Raw genomic sequence first — 19,004 nt, forward strand, 5'->3', positions numbered from 1 at the left:
TGGTTCACTGCAAATTCCAGAAGTTTTCCTCACATAAATGTGAGGTAAATATGTTTTTTAGCCAAGGTTTGCGTTTTGCAAGGACTTCCGGGTGAAAAACAAATCCTGATTAAAGAAAATCAAGAAATGCCATCCTAGACTGGTGCCTAGGTTTTAAAAGTGTGCAATATTGCTAGGTTTGTCCGGTTGGTGGCTGAACTGGGGCCCAAAATCCACAGCTACCCACATTTCACAAAAGGGTTGTCAGGAAAGGTAATTTGTGCTCTGGATGGTGGCGGCCATTGATACCTCCTTAGCCATCCCCTGCCTCCTTTTAATGCTGCCCATGGCCCATTATTAAATAATTCTAATCGGTTTTTGGGACCAGAGGGACAGCTTTTAAATATACACGCACTACACCATCACTGCACACTCACCTTGACAATAAACCAGCTCCGCTGCAATTGCAGGCGTCGCAGCACACTTGGGGTACATTCGGTACCCCTAGTGGGGGCCGATGATGAAGCATGCCACCAACTAGGTTGGTGGGTGAGGCTTTTCTTAAAAACCTAAATGGTTTCCCTTGACTAAAGAGACTATTCTGTTTCTTCATATCTACATACACATATCCCCCTCGACCGTGGGGCTAGTTCCTTTTGATTTTCTAAAATTGTGCTCTTCCCCTGCTCCCCAGCTAATTATTTGCAGAAGGAAACAATTATACTACCCTTGGAGCCAATTGCATCATTTCCCTTCTAAAAGACATTTCAAAGTAAATTCAGTTCGTGCTTTCATCTCTCCCAACATGGCGCCCGTCCACGGAGCGTTCGTGTAGGGTAGCGTTCTAGTGTTCTGTAAATATTTTCAAGTTTGTGCGCGCGTTCCCTGATAGCGGCGCACTTCAACTGAACTATTCTGTGAGGAAGTTTGTGTCGCCTATTCTCCTCTCATAGTATTTAAGTATTACCCTCAGGGGCGTGTAATATCCTGTTAAATTAACGCCACCTGACTTTCTCCAGATCAGAAGAGTGAAGCTGCATTCCCAGTTTGTCGAAGACTCTTTCATGTGAGCAGGATTTCAAGGCTAGTCTTTTGATCTGTCTTGTGTCCAGTATTCTCTGAACTCCTTTTGGTGAGTAGTTCTTCATAATTACATTACGCGCTTTTCTGTGAAGTCAGCGCATAGGAGCTTAGCAGCATAGTTCCAAGGCTACTTGAAAAAAAGACTGAAAATCTTCAGTGCTCCTTAATGGCTGTTGCTCTATTCTCCTGCAGTATCCAGTCACTTAAGTAAGAGACTCTGTTCCATTATAATTTGGTCAATTTGATCTTTTGGATATCGTGACTGGTAGTAATCTCTCCTGGGCAGAGCAGTCTTCCAATAAAATCACGTGCATTTGCTGCGCAGGAAGGCAATAAAGATCACTAGGCAGTGACTGTTGATTACCATGATATAAGCCAGTATGTAGAAATATATATATATATATATATATATATATATATATATATATATCTATATATATATATATATATATATATATATATATATATATATTATGCTTTATGCTTACCAACATTCTTTCACTACTTGCCTAGAAAGTACTTTCATCATAACAATCAGCTCTGCATAGTCAACTGTATCAACAGCTACATTATTGGAGAGAGAGAGAGGCAATTCCACTGTTAAGTTCAGGTAAAGGAGTAGCGAGCGAGGGTGAGGGGGGCTAGGAGAACTGGTGGGAAGGAACCGTTTTAGTTAATGCTGTTTATTTATGTTTACAGATGCCAGTGTGATCCTCGTTAGGATAACCAGGAGAAGCAGGCATAGCAGTGGAGTCTCTCTTGTTTATCCCCATTCCCCTTTCCCCCGTCTTGCTGGAAGTGAATTTATTCGCTGTAGTGGGACAGGGGAGTTGGGAAAATATCCTCTCATTGAGTCAAGGCTTTCCGAATTCGGCTGCTCCTGTGGAAGTTCAAGAGTTTCAGGTGCGTGGTACTCTCCTTCTGATTTTCTTGACAGGTTGAAGAGCCATTTACCAAACTTCCACCTGGGCAGTATGGCGGAGGGACTGGATGTCAAGGCGTTGGCCTTAGTTTTAGAAGGAATTCAGAAACAGCTAAATGTTACCATGGAGGCTAATAAGACGCTTAGTGAGGAGGTAAGGAAGTCTAGTCATAAAGCGTGTTTCCTTAGACAGAGATTTGAAGAATTTGTCACAGGTGCTAGCGCAGAGCTAAAAGCCCCCAAACCATTCCAGTTTTTGCCCTCTCCTTCCACATCTGAATTGACCACCCAAGTTATACATGCAATGTCCCCCACTATATCTATGGCAGCTCCAGAAAGATTTACTGGGGACCCGTACAAGGCCCAAATCTTTCTCAACTAATGCTCATTGCACTTCCTTTGTATGCTCATAGTTTTTAAGGAAGATCAATCCAAGGTGGCCTTTTTACTGTCTTACCTGAGCGGCGATGCGGCAGCAGGGTCTATGCCATTAGAAAGTTTCAACAATCCTATTTTGTATAATTTTGAGGAGTTTAAGGAAGAATTCCTTCGAATATTTGATCATAGAACAGTATCTCAAATGACCGATAACAAACTCTTGGACCTGAAACAAGGAAATCGGGAACTAGTTGCTTACATTGCGCAATATAACAAGCTGATTGTAGAAACGAAGTGGCCAAAAGAAAAGAGAGCTGCAATATTTTATTGAGGATTGAAGGATGAACTGAAGGATGGATTAGCACAAATTCCTAACAGGCCCACCAACTTTTCGGAGTTAATGGATCTGAGACAAAATGAAAGAAGGAATGAGCGTCGCAAAGAAGTCCGACCAATCCCACCACGCTTTGATAGAGCTAGACCAGAACCTATTAAGTCTTTCGAGATGACTTCTGTGGAAGAACCAATGCAGATTGGGTCAGTAAGGGACCCGTTGACCAAGGAAGGAAGGGAGAGACGACGTAACGGGAAATTGTCTATGTACTGTGGTACCGCGGGGCACTTTGTCAAGGAGTATCCAAGAAAGCCAAAGGTCAGCATTGGGCCAAAAGACAGGCCCCACAAGTAGGAGGAGTTGCTCTGGTGGGTGCTGCTGATAATTCGACTCCAGACCCTGAATTGATTACTAATACTATTCAGTCTGCAGACCCTCATTTGATTATTTCCTGCTGGATTAAATTTGAAACAAACTGTTGATAACATTTCAGTCATGATTGATTCTGGGGCAACTGGAAATTTTGCGATATAAAATTTGCCAAATCCTTGGGAATTCAATTTGTTCGTAAGATCAAGCCAGAACCGGTGCGAGCAGTCGATGGAACAAACCTGTCCTCAGGCCCAATCACCTGGGATACTGAAGAAATCAATTTGGAATGTCCAGGTCGACATAGAAGCAAATTGAAGTTTGCTTTAATCGATGCCCCTCAGTTGCAGTTAATCTTAGGTCTTCCGTGACTTACCGAACACAACCCAAGGATTGACTGGGCTCAAAGATCTGTGGAAATGAATTCACATTATTGCAATGAGCATTGTTTCCTTGCAGAAGAATCGAACATTCAACCTTCCCAATCTACATTGTTGGCAGAGCCATCTTTAGTGGTCTGTATCTTGGAAGTTCCAGTTATTCGAAGTGAATATCAAGATTTGAGAGCTGTCTTCGATGAGCAGGAGGCCCAGAAATTACCCCCTCATAGGGAATACGATTGTACGATTGAATTAGAGCCTGGCACGCTTCTGCCGTGCAGCAGAATTTATGCTCTCTCTGAAGCTGAGAATGTTCATCTGAAGGAGTATCTGGATCAATACTTAGCCAACGGTTTCATCCGGCCTTCTCAGTCTCCGGCTTCCTCTCCTTTGTTTTTCATTCCTAAGAAGGACGGAAAACTTCAAACGTGCATTGAGTATCGCGCATTGAACCAGGTGACAAACAAGAATAGTTACCCCCTGCCTTTGATCTCAGAACTTTTGGATCAGGTGAAGGATGCTCGAGTTTACACCAAACTGGATCTTCGTGGGGCCTATCATTTGGTGAGGATGGCCGAAGGGCATGAGTGGAAGACCGCCTTCCGAACTCAGTTTGGTCTCTTTGAGTACCAGGTCATGCCCTTTGGCCTGTGTAATGCCCCAGCTGCTTTTCAGCATTTTGTTAATGACAGCCTTCCGGAATTTCTTGATCTGCATAGTCAACTGTATCAACAGCTACATTATTGGAGAGAGAGAGAGAGAGGCAATTCCACTGTTAAGTTCAGGTAAAGGAGTAGCGAGCGAGGGTGAGGGTCGCTAGGAGAACTGGTGGGAAGGAACCATTTTAGTTAATGCTGTTTATTTATGTTTACAGATGGCAGTGTGATCCTCGTTAGGATTCCAGGAGAAGCAGGCATAGCAGTGGAGTCTCTCTTGTTTATCCCCATTCCCTTTTCCCCCGTCTTGCTGGAAGTAAATTTATTTGCTGTAGTGGGACAGGGGAGTTGGGAAAATATCCTCGCATTGAGTCAAGGCTTTCCGAATTCGGCTGCTCCTGTGGAAGTTCAAGAATTTCAGGTGCGTGGTACCTTCCTTCTGATTTTCTTGACAAGGGTTATTTTTTAGTTGAAAAATGTGATATGACCAATCAATCAATTAATCAATCAATCAATCAAGGGTTCATAAAGCACGCTACACAGCCAAGAGGCAAAACCAAAGGGGATGATGGACGGAGTGTTGAACATTGCAAGCACTCACCCCCAGTCAACTGATCTGGGTTTAATCCATCATCATTCTTTAGCTCACTCCACCACCCCAGTTCAGACATTGCCATATGCAAATTAGTCTGACCCTGTGCCTCATGGGAACAGTCCAGCCTGAACTGCCAAGCAAGAGGGTCTCAAGGTGCTATGGACGGGGGTGCAGCTCTGGATCCGTCGAAGAGCCAGGTCTTGAGGTTCTTCCTGAAGGTGTGGAGAGAGGGGGAGCATCTGATGTTGACTGGGAGCTCATTCCAGGTCTTTGCTGCAAGGTAGGAGAAGATTCTTCCGCCTGCTCTGGTTCTGCGGATTCATGGGGTCTCTGCCAGGGTGAGGTCGGCAGAGAGAAGGTTCCTATTGGGTACATGGAAGGAGACTCTTTCGTTGAGGTATTTGGGTCTGATGTTGTGCAGGGATATGTAGGCGTGGGTGAGTAGCTTGAAGGATACTCTCTTCTCAATAGGGAGCCAGTGGAGATCTCATAGGTGCGGGGTCATGTGCTTGGGTCATGGGGTTCCGAGGACAAGTCTGGCTGCGGTGTACTGGATGGTCTGGAGCCTGTGTAGCAGAGTTTTGTTGATTTGAGCATAGAGGGTGTTACGGTAGTCCAGTTTGCTAGTTACAGGTGCGTGGGTGACGGTCTTTCTGCATTTGTGGGGGATCCACTTGAAGGTCTTGAGGAGGATGTGGATGGAGTTAAAGCAGGTTGAGGGGATGACATTGATCTGGTGGGTCATGGTGAGGGAGGAGTCTAGAACGATGCCAAGGTTCCGGGTGTGGTCCATCGGGGTGGATGATTTTCCGAGGGCAGGGGGCCACCAGGAGCTGTCCCACACCATGCGGGAGGGACCAACACGAGGTGCGCGGTCATGTGCTTGTGTCATGGGGTTCCGAGGACAAGTCTGGCTGCGGTGTACTGGATGGTCTGGAGCCTGTGTAGCAGAGTTTTGTTGATTTGAGCATAGAGGGTGTTACGGTAGTCCAGTTTGCTAGTTACAGGTGCGTGGGTGACGGTCTTTATGCATTTGTGGGGGATCCACTTGAAGGTCTTGAGGAGGATGTGGATGGAGTTAAAGCAGGTTGAGGGGATGACATTGATCTGGTGGGTCATGGTGAGGGAGGAGTCTAGAATGATGCCAAGGTTCCGGGTGTGGTCCATCGGGGTGGATGATTTTCCGAGGGCAGGGGGCCACCAGGAGCTGTCCCACACCATGCGGGAGGGACCAACACGAGAACCTTGGTCTTCTCCGAGTTCAGTTTTAGGCAGCTGATGTTCATCCAGGCTGCAACGTCTTACATTCCTTCTTGAAAGCAGAGTCTGGTGTTTTCAGGGTTCTTCATGAGAGAGAGGATGAGCTGGGTGTCGTCGGCATAAGATACTATGCTGAGCCCATGCTGTCTGACGATGGCGGCGAGAGGGGTCATGTAGATGTTGAAAAGCGTGGGACTGAGCGAGGATCCTTGGGGTACCATGTTGTATTTTGGGCCCTTGACTGTGGCGGGCACTAGGCGTACCCACACAAGGGATGTAGCATTTCTATTGGGAGACTTGGATAAATGCTGGATGGTTGGATATTTGTGGCTCCCTGTAGATTCCAGGTTTCTTCACATAAATGTGGATAAATTGTGTACTTTTAGCCAAAGTTTGAGATGTGCAAGAGTTTCTGGATAAAAAGACTTGGTGAGAGCTACACAAGTAATTCCACCTTGGGCTCTCGGTGTTTCTAGTTTTTAAAAATGTCTGGGTATGGTAGGTTTTCCAGGGTGTTAGCTGAGCTAAGGCCCAAAATCTGCAGCTACCCACATTGTGAAAAACATGGATTCTGCTTGGGGATATATGATGTTTTCAAGTCGCTTTTTGGGGTGCATTGTCTCACAGGCGCTAGGCTCACCCATAAAAGTGGGTTACTGTTCCACCATGTCTCCTGATAAAAATAGTTTTCATCAGGAGACATGGTGGAACACAGAATAGTAGAACATTTAATTTAATATTACCAATTAGATCTCTCTGCATTTATGCCTTCCAAATGTAAGCCTGTGTGTAAGAAAGAGGACATTTTGCAAAACGCCCTCTAAATCACGTGCTAGTATGGGTGCACACAATTCCAGAGATGTACAAATAACTACTGCTTCTATACTCAGCATCTGGTGTACATTTCAGAAATACATAGGATTCCTCATACCCATTTTTTACTTCAAATATTTCACCTTAAGGATTGCGCTTTACCTTAGTAAGGTGCAGCTCAGTTGCTGGCTTGAGTACCTGGATTTCTTGGAGAACCTACCAACTCTATATGTCGCCATGACCAGAAGGCTCGGACGTAGCGGTATATTGCTTTTATAAATCGGCCCAAGTGAGAAGAACTTACAGTTGAAAACATTTTCGCAAATGGCTATTTTTTCCTACTCAATTTCAATATTGTTTTATTTCAACAGTTAGTTTCTTTAGGAAGTCTTTGAGTGATCTACACAAATGACCCCTTGTAGAATTCAGAATTGTGTCTTCTATTCAGTAAATGTATATCTTCCTGGCATCACCCATGGGTTTCCCACCTGTTTTCACCAGAAACTAGAAGTATGTTGAAAGCACAAAATGGCCTGCCTCTTAAAAAAATTGCAAAACTGTGGTTAAATTTTTTTTTTTTGAAAGAGCTTTGTATATTCCAGAAAGCCAGGAATATGGTGAGTTTAGAAGACCTCTCATTGAACTCATTATTAGGAAAAATAACACTTTTTTATAGAGCACTTTCTTCCAATTTGTCCCCAAAAACCCAAAATGTAGCTATATTTTGCCTATTTTCTCAGTCCTCTCCTGAGGAATCCACAAAACCTGCGTTCAAAATCCACAGGATGTTGGAAAAAAGGACACAAATATAGTGTGGATGAGTTATGTGGAAAAAGAATTATGAGGGCCTAAATGCGAACTACTACAAGTAGCTAAAAAAGAGCTTAGCATTCTAGGGGGAAAAGGCCTAGCAGCCAAAGGGCTAAAAAGTGGACAGCTGGATGTGTGACTAAACATCTGCTCTTTTACTTTTGCTCTTGATGGCAGTAGATTTACCTGAAACGTTTCTGAGCCTGATATTATAGGGCATGATGTTGTGGCACCCAGTGATCCCAGGTGTACGATCATTGGCCCAACTGAAATTGGACAGGGCAATATCTCCCCAGGGATACTGTCCACCCAACATGTAATAAGCCTTTAAATCTGATAATCTTGAGTTTCCCCCATCCTCTTGGGATTAGTTTACTTGTGCTTACATTGAGTTTGTTCTTTGTGCAGTGTTCGTCTACTGCATTCAGCTGTGCTTTTAAGGCATTATAAGCGTAGCCTTTGAGAAATGAGCTCGCTAACTAGGTATAATGAAAGTGGGATAGCCCATTTACACTGGAGATATCTCAGGCTAAGCATTCTATCTAAGAAACAGTGACATGAAAATAATATGTTAACATTGGGTTAATCATTTTAATGAAAATATTCAGCTTTTAAAAAGATTGTTAAAATACCTGTGAAGGAATCAGTCAAGTAGCTGTACCATTTACTGAATTTCAAATAAATGTCATTATGACAGTGCTGAGTTTTTAATGAAAAGCATGCTCCAAAATGTAAATTTAGAATATATATTATCATAGTTAAAATGTGCCACTGCAAGCAGTTTGAATCTTTGAAACTCATCACCACTTATTTGGAAATTTACTGTATTCAAACTAATTTTGCAAGATAATTATCAGAGAAAATGAATACAAAATAGAAAAATGGTGACGCATCTGTTGTTATTTTTCATTTCCGGTTTTTGCTTGTTCACATTTAGATTGACCATAATGAGTAATTCTTACTTTCACAGTTCACCACAGTTAGAGTGTGTTCACATTAAGGTAGCGACGGTCACTGTAAGCCCTTGATGTTCAATGAAATGTTTTGTTTCTCCTTTCTGTGCATAATCATCTCTCTTGCTTCAGAAACCAAGCTCAAGCAATCTGCTCGTTAACTGTACTGTTATTGCTAGATTGTGTGTGAAGGCCCATAAATGTATCTTTAAATGAGCTGAATAGTAAACCTTAGCACATGCTCACAAGAAGACCCAGTGGAGAAGAAGCCTCCATTGTCTGATATCTTTGAAGGTTGCGATACCCAGAGAACCATAAGTGATTAGTTTTGATTGGTTTCTTCTCTCTGGGAACTGTAAGCGAGTCTTTGTAGTTGAATTTCATGATTTAGTAGTGCATTTTTGTTTTAGCATGTTAAACTTGCTCTGGTCCATCTTTGAAGGTGGACATCTTATTGCCACTCTTGAGCCCCCATGCTCTTTTACTTCTGCTCATAGAATTAATCTTCAGATCAAACCCTTTTCTCCTTTCCTTGATTGGAACTTTATTTGGTTCTGCCGTAAAGGTTTAATTTTGCCGACACCTGGTTGCTTTAAACGTCCCTAATCTTCTGAATCCTCAGCTTAGCATTGGGGAGTTTCCCTTTAGGGGAATATAATTTTTAAGATTTTTCTGCAATAATACTTAAATTACCTGGCTTTATATGTGCTGTATATTTTTTTTGTAACTCTTTTTTAATTGAATTTATATAGTTATACAGCAGGCATCAAAGGCCATCAAATATTTAAACAGATAAGCAGATTTTGAATCGCTTTCACCCCAATCAATCTCAGACCACAATAGCCCATCACATTTCTTCATCCATTACATCTGTGGTATTCCCTTCCCCACTGGATCTATTCCCTCGTAGGGAGGGGGAGACACAAAATTTGCCCCTGTGGGCGTTCCATTTACCCCACACCCGGTCCCACTTCTGGGTTCCCCTCCTGGTTTTATAGGCTCCGTTTTCTGTAATCAAGCACCAATCCATGTCCTGTTCCCACTCCTATATGGTTGGTGACTCAGCCACCCCCCACATTTGGGCTATGTTTTGTTTTGCAGTTATCAGACCCATAGTGATCCAAAGTTGCTCCATATGGGTCAAACAAAATTATTTTTGATTTAAGACTAATTCAACTGATAGCTTCTAATTTGTTAATCTGCTAATAAACCTTTATGGTTTGCAAAGCTACTGCTCTCTGTCATTCTTGTGGGGCAAAATGTGCTTCACTGTTATTGATATGCCATTAAACTGTTGATGTTAAGGCTCAAGTTGAGTAAAAGATCCATGTACAGCTGAGACCTACAATTTGCACCAATGTTTCCATGGTGCAAGCATTATCTTTATCTGCAATATCAGTCGGCAAGCACACCGTGACTTAGTTAATATGCAAACACAACGGGTAACAACACATAACTATGGCATGCAAGATGTATGAGGATTCAATTGTTTATACCTTCAAGGACTCAGTAAATGCTAGGGGTGGGCGTAACTCTCATAATTCTTTGTAGCGTTACCACGCAGAATTTCCTGAGAACTCAATGAGATTACACTTGAATTGACCGAGAATAGTAATTCTGCATTAAGCGCTATATTTTAGTGAAAAAATGCCGTCTCAAATCCAAAATGTAGACGTGGATGCTAATAAATTGAGCAAAATGCAACAGAACACAAATAGTGAGCTCGAGTGGCAGCAAATGTGCTCTTGGGGAAAAACCTCTCAAGCATTTGAAGATATATGAGTTCCCAGGGCCCGTTGTCTATGAATGAAAAATGAAAAAAGGGCTGATAAAATATCTGAGAATATGTGAGGGCTCATAACACGTGCTCAGCTTGCGATAAAAGGTGGGTGACAAGAACCAAAGGATGGGGCACGGCACAAAGGCAGCAGTGTCCCGAGTTACATGGTTGTTTGAAGCTGGCATCCCGAGCGTCCTGCCTCTATTAGGATACTTCAACACTCCCAAGTACTTTAACACCATATTAGTCTCAATCATTTCAGGTTTGCATCAGGTGTTCTCAGCTGTTTTAGCAGCCCTTTATCATTCATAGGTTTGAGACCTAGAAACTCCAGTATCTTCAAATCTTTTAGAGGTGAGCCACGGTCCCTGCTGTTTTTGGTAAACTACCATATCGGGTACCTTTTGCAAGAGGTTCGTATGTTCTCCATTCAGAGTCCTGATGATGATCCTGTCATTTTCTGCGGGATCGAAATGTCAACTTTATTCGCGGACCCTTACCCATGTTGTTTATTAACAGAGAATGGGCTGTGCTTTTCTTCTTTTTAGATATGCACCTTTGATCACCATCGTCACGTGTGTATCACTGTTGAGAAAGCACTGAGCAGGTTAGTTTCACCCACATCCACTCCACCGCTGTACATTGTTTTTATGAACAAATATTATTGTTTGTTGTTTTTAAGTTTAGAAGCTTTATTGAAGATTATTAAACATAGTAAAACAGCATTACAAGAGCAAATGAGTTACAATAAAATATGAAATGATATTTGAACATAACATTTGTAAAGTCCATCCCAAAAAGAACAAGCATTTGCAATGCAATAGGTCTCGCATTTACGCGAGTTTGAGATATTGACATTGCAAAGGACAATGCCTTTTATTTTTGTTTTTAAAACCTAAATAAAAGTCATTGTCATTTACAATGCCAATAGCTTAAACTCGTGTAAATACGAGACCTATTGCATTGCAAATGCTTGTTTGTTGCTGGAACCGTAATCCTGCCTTCCTGTCCCTGCTTAGAGGGCAGCTAAGGAATGAGCTTCCCAGAGATAAGCACCTGATTTATGAGGTCTTTGAGCTCCGCATGAAGGCCCCTTGATGCTTACAATCCCTTGTGTTCGCACTGAAAGGGGGGTGGTTTATGGCCTTCACAGTCGCCTTCTAGAAGCTTCTTAGATGTTAGCTGTATCTGGGCCCGTGTTGTAATCGATTACCGATCCTTATATTTTTAAAGAGTCACCAGATATGGCTTCTCCCTGGGGATCTTTCACTGCAAGCTTGTTACAGGCCTTTCGGACATCTGGAGGAGTTGCCTTTGAGGCTGGATGGCCTATCGTGATATAGCCATTGAAAAACAATTGCCAATGTACTTGCACATGTGTTTTGTATTAATAATTATCGGGATCATTTTTTGTTTTAGCAAAATGAGTATTTGGGATGCCCCATTCTGAATTCAGAATAAACGCAATGCAAATGCAAGGTGTAACTGGTTTAAACATTTTTCTCAGGGATGGTTATGGTTCGCAGACCGGTCTGGTCGGCACTGCATCTTTGACTCCGAGGATAAAACCCCACATATTTCAAACTAACACAACAAAACTCCTCTCCTACGAATGAACACAAAAAAACGTTCGGTGGTAAATCTTCTGCCTTCTTTAAGGCAGAGAGTCATCAAACACCTTGTACTTTTATTTTACATAGCGCACAGGCCTTCACTTAGGCGTCAAGCTCTGAAAAACGTGAGACTATGTTGCATACATTGCAATTATAAACAAGCGCCCCCTATTACTCAACCAGCGTCGTAAAAGACAAACATGGCGGCACGGGTGTCTCTTGTTGGAGGTTTGGTAGGAAATGGTAAAACGCACATCATGAAGCTGACAATTTTTGTGCAATGTGATATGCGGCTTCCAGTGATGGACAGCGCAAGAGAAGCTGTGTGACTCTCCTTTCACAAATACATTAACACGCTGCATGGAAGGCCTCTTGTGAGCTGGGGCCGCTGGAGGCTAGGTGAAGGGGGAGGCGGCAGTTATGTTCATGTTATATGATGAGCTCCACAGCAAACATGCAATGACTGACGGAGTGGGCGGTCAAGCAGCAACGTTTTTACCTGTCTCTAAGTTGGCCGCTGTTCGTGACTCAGTCACCGTGCATGCATGTTCACTCTGGCTATCCAGTTTGAGGTCCTGTGCGTGAGAGTGCCGGTGTTTAACACGTGTTGATGACGTTGACGTACTGAGGTAAAGGAAACAAGCTTACCTGACAAACACTCATGCTTTACCTACGCCTTTGTTTTAACCCACTACATTGTCTCTTCACTAATAAATGTTGTGCATAACATTCGGCTATAGGTTAAACCAGCAAATGTGCAGATTACCACGAGACTGACCGTCTTCTACGTAGAAGAAGGGGAAGGCAGGTGTGTTACGGCATTTGTGAGAGAGCACATAGTGCCGGCTGTATTTTGTAGCGCTGACGTGGCAGTGCTCAGAGGCACTTGTATTTAGGGAGCTGCGCTGTAATCTGTCTGCTGTAATCTGTCTGCCAGTCTGCTGAAAGGGCGAGTCACTTCTGTGACACAAGCGTCCCCGGAGGAGAAATGAAAAGTTACGCTGAAGTGTGACTCGGAGCCAGGCGGTCATGCATTAAAAGAGACGGCTGTTACGAGCTTCATTGGGGTGAGGGATAATTCTTAAATATGTTGACATTGATTCATTACATCCACTTTTCTGCTTGTTAAGCAATTCTGCCTCCTAGGAAGTGATGCTGCTCATAAATATTAAACAGCAGCTCCAATTCAGTTTCAGCTTACCCTTAGTGCTGCTGGTGCAGAGCAAGTCAGTCTCTGGCAGAGCTATGTGCACGAGGCGCCACTTGAGTCCTCTAGTGGTAGGCGCGCAAAAAAAAAAAAAGCATTGGCCGCACGCGCGCCTCGCGCTTAAAGTTAAAAAAAAAAAAAAAGACAAGCCCGGCGGAGCGTGGCGCGTGCGTGCTTGGGGGCGGGGGAGCGGACCCTTTGAAGTGCTCCCAAAAGGCGGATTGAATGGCGGCACGATGCGCGTGCTAGCCATGCAATCCGCTTTTTGGGAGCACTTTTCAAACCCGCTCTCTATAGTCTCGCTTTGCGATCGCTTACGCGATAGCAAGGTCGAGACCTAAAAAGGGATGTAAGACTATACATAGGGAAAAAAAAAGCTTTTAACATTTTTGAAAATAGAGGAGAACAGAAAAATAGAAGAAGAAAGATAGAGGGGGGAAGGGAGGGGGAAGTTATAAAATAGAGACAATGCAGTTCAATAACAACAACCTCTATGAAATAAGTTATACGAAGATAAGTAATATAGAACAAAAAGAGTACTATAAGTGAGGGTAAGTAATGGCTTTAAGGAGCATGAGTGGGGAGATATGTTGTGAGAGGTGACCATAATAAGTATTTTTTAATTAATAAAGGCGTTGAAGTAGCAAATGAGTGATCAAGTCTGTGATGGTGACATACCAAATTCCACCAAGCTAGATATGAGATTTTGGAGGTGTCTTTCCAATTGGTTGTAATAATTTGGAGAGAAATGGCTATAAATAAGTCTATACATTTTCGTACATTACATTGAACATTCCATATTGGTGAGGAGCCCCCTAAAAATATATGTATAATCTCAAAAGGGAATTTGGTGGATAGGATGACATTTAATTTGGACCAAATCTGAGACCATAGAGACTTAACTAATGGACAATGAAAGAACAGATGGAGAAAATCACTGTTCTCACTTGGACATGACCAACATTTTTTGGATTCTAATAATTTAAATTTGTGCAAGTCAGAGGGGGTGAAAAAAAGTCTGTTATAAAAGAAAAATAAGGTCTCTGTAGTGATTGCAGAACGGGATGAGGTATGTGTTTTGGACCAAACAGAGTCCCAAAGCTGAGATGAAATTTCCTGGGCTAAGACATTCTCCCAAAGTAGTTCGGTTGGTGACTTGGATCTATCTGCTAAAGGATGGGAGAGTAGTTTATAAATGGCAGAGGCTTTAAATGGGATGAATAAATCAAGTGTAAAGGAGGGGACTTGAGCAGGAGAGGCTGAAGGGCAATCCTGAGAAAAGATTTGAAAGAGAGAGGTTTTCAAGAGGGGGTACTGAAGAGAGTGAGTGTTGGAGATATTAAACGACTCGCGGAGATCTGAAAACTCCCTTGGTAAATTATCTTTCATTAAATGATCAAGAGTGATACTACCTTTATCAATCCATTCCTTCCAAAAGAGTGCTCTGTTATTGATCTTTAAGAATTTATTGTACCATATTGGGGTTTTTGGAGAGAAATTCCTCCGGAGAGAGAGGAGAATGAAACAGTAAAAGAGAAAGAGCTTTGGAGTGATTGAAAATAGGAGTGGAAAGACATTTTGGAGGTTGAGATATACGGGTAGCTGTAAGAAATAAAAAGGGTAGGAGTTGAGCAAGTTCTAGTGAACTCCCTGTTAAGGGAAGGGCAGGGGAATCAGCTAAAAAGGGCCAGATTTGTTTTAGTGTGAAGGCAGAGTGGTACCGACTAATGTTGGGAAAATTAACACCGCCTAAGTTTTTGGGCTGCTGGAGACGGGAGAGAGAAATCCTAGCTTTGCGATTGTTCCATAAAATTTTAGTTAAGGAGCGATTTATGGTACTAAAGAAATAAAGCGGAAGAGAGACCAGGAGCATAGAGAGGTCGAAATTAACAATGGGGAGGAGCATCATTTTGATAGTGGAGAGTCTGCCCCACCAGGATAGGAAAAGTGGGGACCAACTTTCTATAAGAGCAGAGAGTTTTTGAAGTATTTATGTGTGATTAATTTTAATGGTTTCCCTAATAGTGTTTGTATAAAGGACACCTAAACACTTAATGCTCTTGGGATTCCATTCAAAGCCGGAGCCATGAAACATGTGGGAAAGACAATATTTATTTAAAGGTAAGACTTCGGACTTATCAATATTCAATTTATAGCCTGAGACTGAGGAATATTCTTGTAGTAAAGAAAAAAGAGCCGGCAAAGAAGTGGAAGGGTTAGAGATGTATAGCAGAATAGCATCTGCATAAGCAGTGAACTTAATGTCAACATCCTTAAATTAGAACCCAGTGAGTAGAGGTGAGCGCCTGATTTTTTCGAGAAAAGGCTCTAAAACAAGAATAAAAAGAAGTGGGGAGAGGGGGCATCCTTGCCTGGTTCCTCTATGTAGAGAGAAATATTTAGATTGACAACCATTGGCCCAAATAGAAGTAGTGGGGTTAGACTAAAGTAGTTGAACATATCTAATAGAAGGGGGATTAAACCCGTGCCATATCAACGCTCTAAACATAAAATCCCAGCTCACCCTATCAAATGCTTTTTCAGCGTCCAACGTGATGGCAGCAACCGGGGAATCCAATTTAGAGCCAAGATTGATGATGTTAAGGAGAGTTCTTGAATTGTCGGTTATAGATCTCCCCTTAACGAAACCAGATTGATATATGTTAATAAGATCAGGAATTACTTTAATAATACGAATGGCTAGTATTTTAGCAACATTTTACAATCAGAGTTAATCAAAGGGAGGGATCTTTGTCCTTTTTAGGAATTAGATATAACATTGCTTGGGTGAAGGTTCCCTTTGACTCTCCTTCGTGAAGAAAATGATTATCATCGGAAATAGATGGGGTATTAAGGATTTTTTAAAATGGAGATAGAACCGAACCGTGAAGCCGTCCGAACCAGGTGTTTTGTCTTTGGAGAGAAGATTAATAGCGTTAATAATTTCTGTTTCTGTAATAGGAATGTCCAATAAAGTAAGATTTGTCGAAGCAGCAGAGGAATTTGAAATGGATTGGAAGAAGGAATCAATTTGAATGGAGGAAGGAGTAGACTCTGGACTGTAAAGAGAGGTATAATACTGGACAAAGCAATCAAGTATTTTTTCATCAACATTATGGTGAACACCGGAGTTGTCAGTAATAGTAACGATTTTAGACTTCTGTTTCTTGATTTTAAGGTAGTTGGCCAGAGATTTACCCGCTTTATTCCGTCTGCCATACATTTTTGCATTAAATTTAAGGAGATGGTTACAAGCGGAATCCAAGGAGTGTTTATTAAATTACATTTTGGCTTTGATAAGGGAAGAGAGAGTATCTGTAGAATTAGTGGTGAAATATTGATGTTCCAATCTTTTAATTTGTTTAATGATGAGAGAGGAGTCAGAGAGGGCTTTTTTCTTCTTCCGAGCCACAAAATCAATAATAAAACCTCTAGCAGCAGCCTTGAAAGCATTCCAAATGGAATGAAATTGAGGAGTAAGATTGTTAAGAAAGAACTCATCCTTAAAAAGTGTAAATTGTTCAACAAACTGGAGATCTAAGAGAAGAGAGTTATTAAAGCACCAGCGACGAGAGGTGAGGGGGGGTGACGGAAAATCCATATCTAAAATAACTGGGGCGTGATCTGAAATAAGGATGGAACCTATCTCTGAGTTGGTCATAAACTGCAGAGCATGCTGGGTGAGAAAAATATAGTCAATACAGGAATGAGAGTTGTGGACTGGGGGAAAAAAAGTAAATTCTAGTGTATCAGGGTGAGAGATTCTCCAAGTATCTACTAGGCCTCTAGTTGAAATTGCTTTATGGAATGTTTTCTGCATCTTGTTTGGAACATATTTAGTTTGTGATTTGCGATCTAGGAAGGGATCCACAAGTTGATTACAGTCTCCTCCCAGAATCAAATCATCAACAGCATGTGAAGAGATAAGGGTAGAATGATCATTCTAAAATTGAAGGTCAATACCATTCGGACCATAAACATTACAAAAGGAAAGTGGAGTGTTGTTAACAGTGGTATTTAAAAACAACCACCTACCATTGTCATCATGAAACTCATTATGTAACTGAACATTTAAAGATTTGTGAAATAATATGACCACACCGTTTTTGTTATTTACAGCTGGAGAGCAAAAGACTTCTCCTACCCATTGTTTACGTAGAGAGGACAAGTCTTGTAACTTAAGGTGTGTCTCTTGTAACAGCGCAACATGACATTTTAACCTCGCTAGGTGAGGTAAAACATGTTGCTTCTTAACAAGATTACGAATACCTTTGACATTCCAGGATATCACACGAAAACCTTTCATTTATAGAATTCAAATATTGATAAGCATAAAATTGTAGACAGGCCAGAGTGAAAAAAATAAAAGAGATAGAAGGGCAGAAGTAGAGTTAAGAGCAAGAAGACTTGAGCAGCGTAAAGAAAAGAAAAATAAATGTGGACTGGCCACAGAATGGAAAGAGGTACCATATAATGAGGATGTGAAGAAAACGCAAGATAGAGAGAAAAGGTCAAAGAAAAATGAAAAAGAGACAGAAATAATAAGAAGAGGAGGAAACCAGGAGAAAGGAAGAAATAGGGAGCATTATCTCCCAAAGGAGTAAGGAAAGAGAAGTTGACAAGAAGCCAAGAGGCTTTAGTCGTGATAGACAAGGAAGAAAGAACAAACAATGTTGAGGGAGGGGGGGGGGGCGGAGAAAGAAAACCAAGACAACCACATCACCGGGGGGGGGATCGAGAACAGAAACCGACAATATAACATCAGACAAAAAGGAAGGGATGAAATACTCCAAACAGGACAAGCTAAACAAACAAGACAATGAGACAGTGCGAAAGGGAGCTTACCAGGACCTAGGGGAACACGTCAACGGGGTACGTCAAACAAAGTAGACAAATGAATGATGTAAGTAGGGATCTTCAACCATAGCACAAGATAAACCTAAAACAGACAAAAGAACAGTTCACAGTTAACAGTAATTCAAAAACAAACGCGTTGATCTAAAGAGAAAACGCAAGGACATTTTTTTTTAGAAAACTATAACAAGTCGATCAATGTTTGCCCAGTTCCATGTGTTCTTCTCGGTGGGTATGGATGAACTTCCGAAGATCAGCTGGATCATCAAATGAAAATGCTCTGTCTTTGTAAGTCACTTTGAAGAAACAGGGATGTATAAGGCCATAACGAGCATTCATGGATTTCAAGGCCGGTCTAAGATCTAGGAACTCCTTGCGTCTATTGGCAGTTGGTTTGGACACATCTTGACTGAAAAAGACTTTGTGACCTGACCAGAACATCTGCTTATGTTGCTTGGCTGCGGTGAGGATAGCCATTAGGTCAGAGTACAGCAAAAAATAGGCAATGATACCTATTGGTTTGGTGGCAGAGGATGCATTTTGAGGACCCAGTCTATGAGCTCTTTGGATATTGAAATCAAATGTTTTTGGGAGGCCAACAATCTGCAAGACCTGAGATTTCAAAAGGGAGAACATGTTGGATCCCTCAGAACCCTCTGGAATTCCATAAATTTGTAGATTATTACGCGATTGTGATTTTCTAAATCCTCTGTAGATTTTTTCAGTTGGTTAACTTCCTTAGTAAGAGTCTCAACTTTAGCAATGACGTCCTGAGCATCGCTGACTTTTTGTTCGACATCAGTTAGTCTCATATCCAAGCCAGACCATTTTTCTTCAATTCTTTGGAGAGTGGTAGTAGTGTCTGACATAAATGGGCGAAAGAGACGTAGTTCGTCCACAATATCCTCTAACGTGATGGGAAGAGGAGATTTAGTTGGAGAGGAGGGGTCCTTCTTCAGACGTTTCCTGTTATTGCCTGTAGAGTCTTTACGACCCCAAGAAGCAGTCCCTGAAGTGC

Source organism: Triturus cristatus, chromosome 12 (assembly GCF_964204655.1).
Source record: "Triturus cristatus chromosome 12, aTriCri1.1, whole genome shotgun sequence".
Lineage (NCBI taxonomy): Eukaryota > Metazoa > Chordata > Amphibia > Caudata > Salamandridae > Triturus > Triturus cristatus.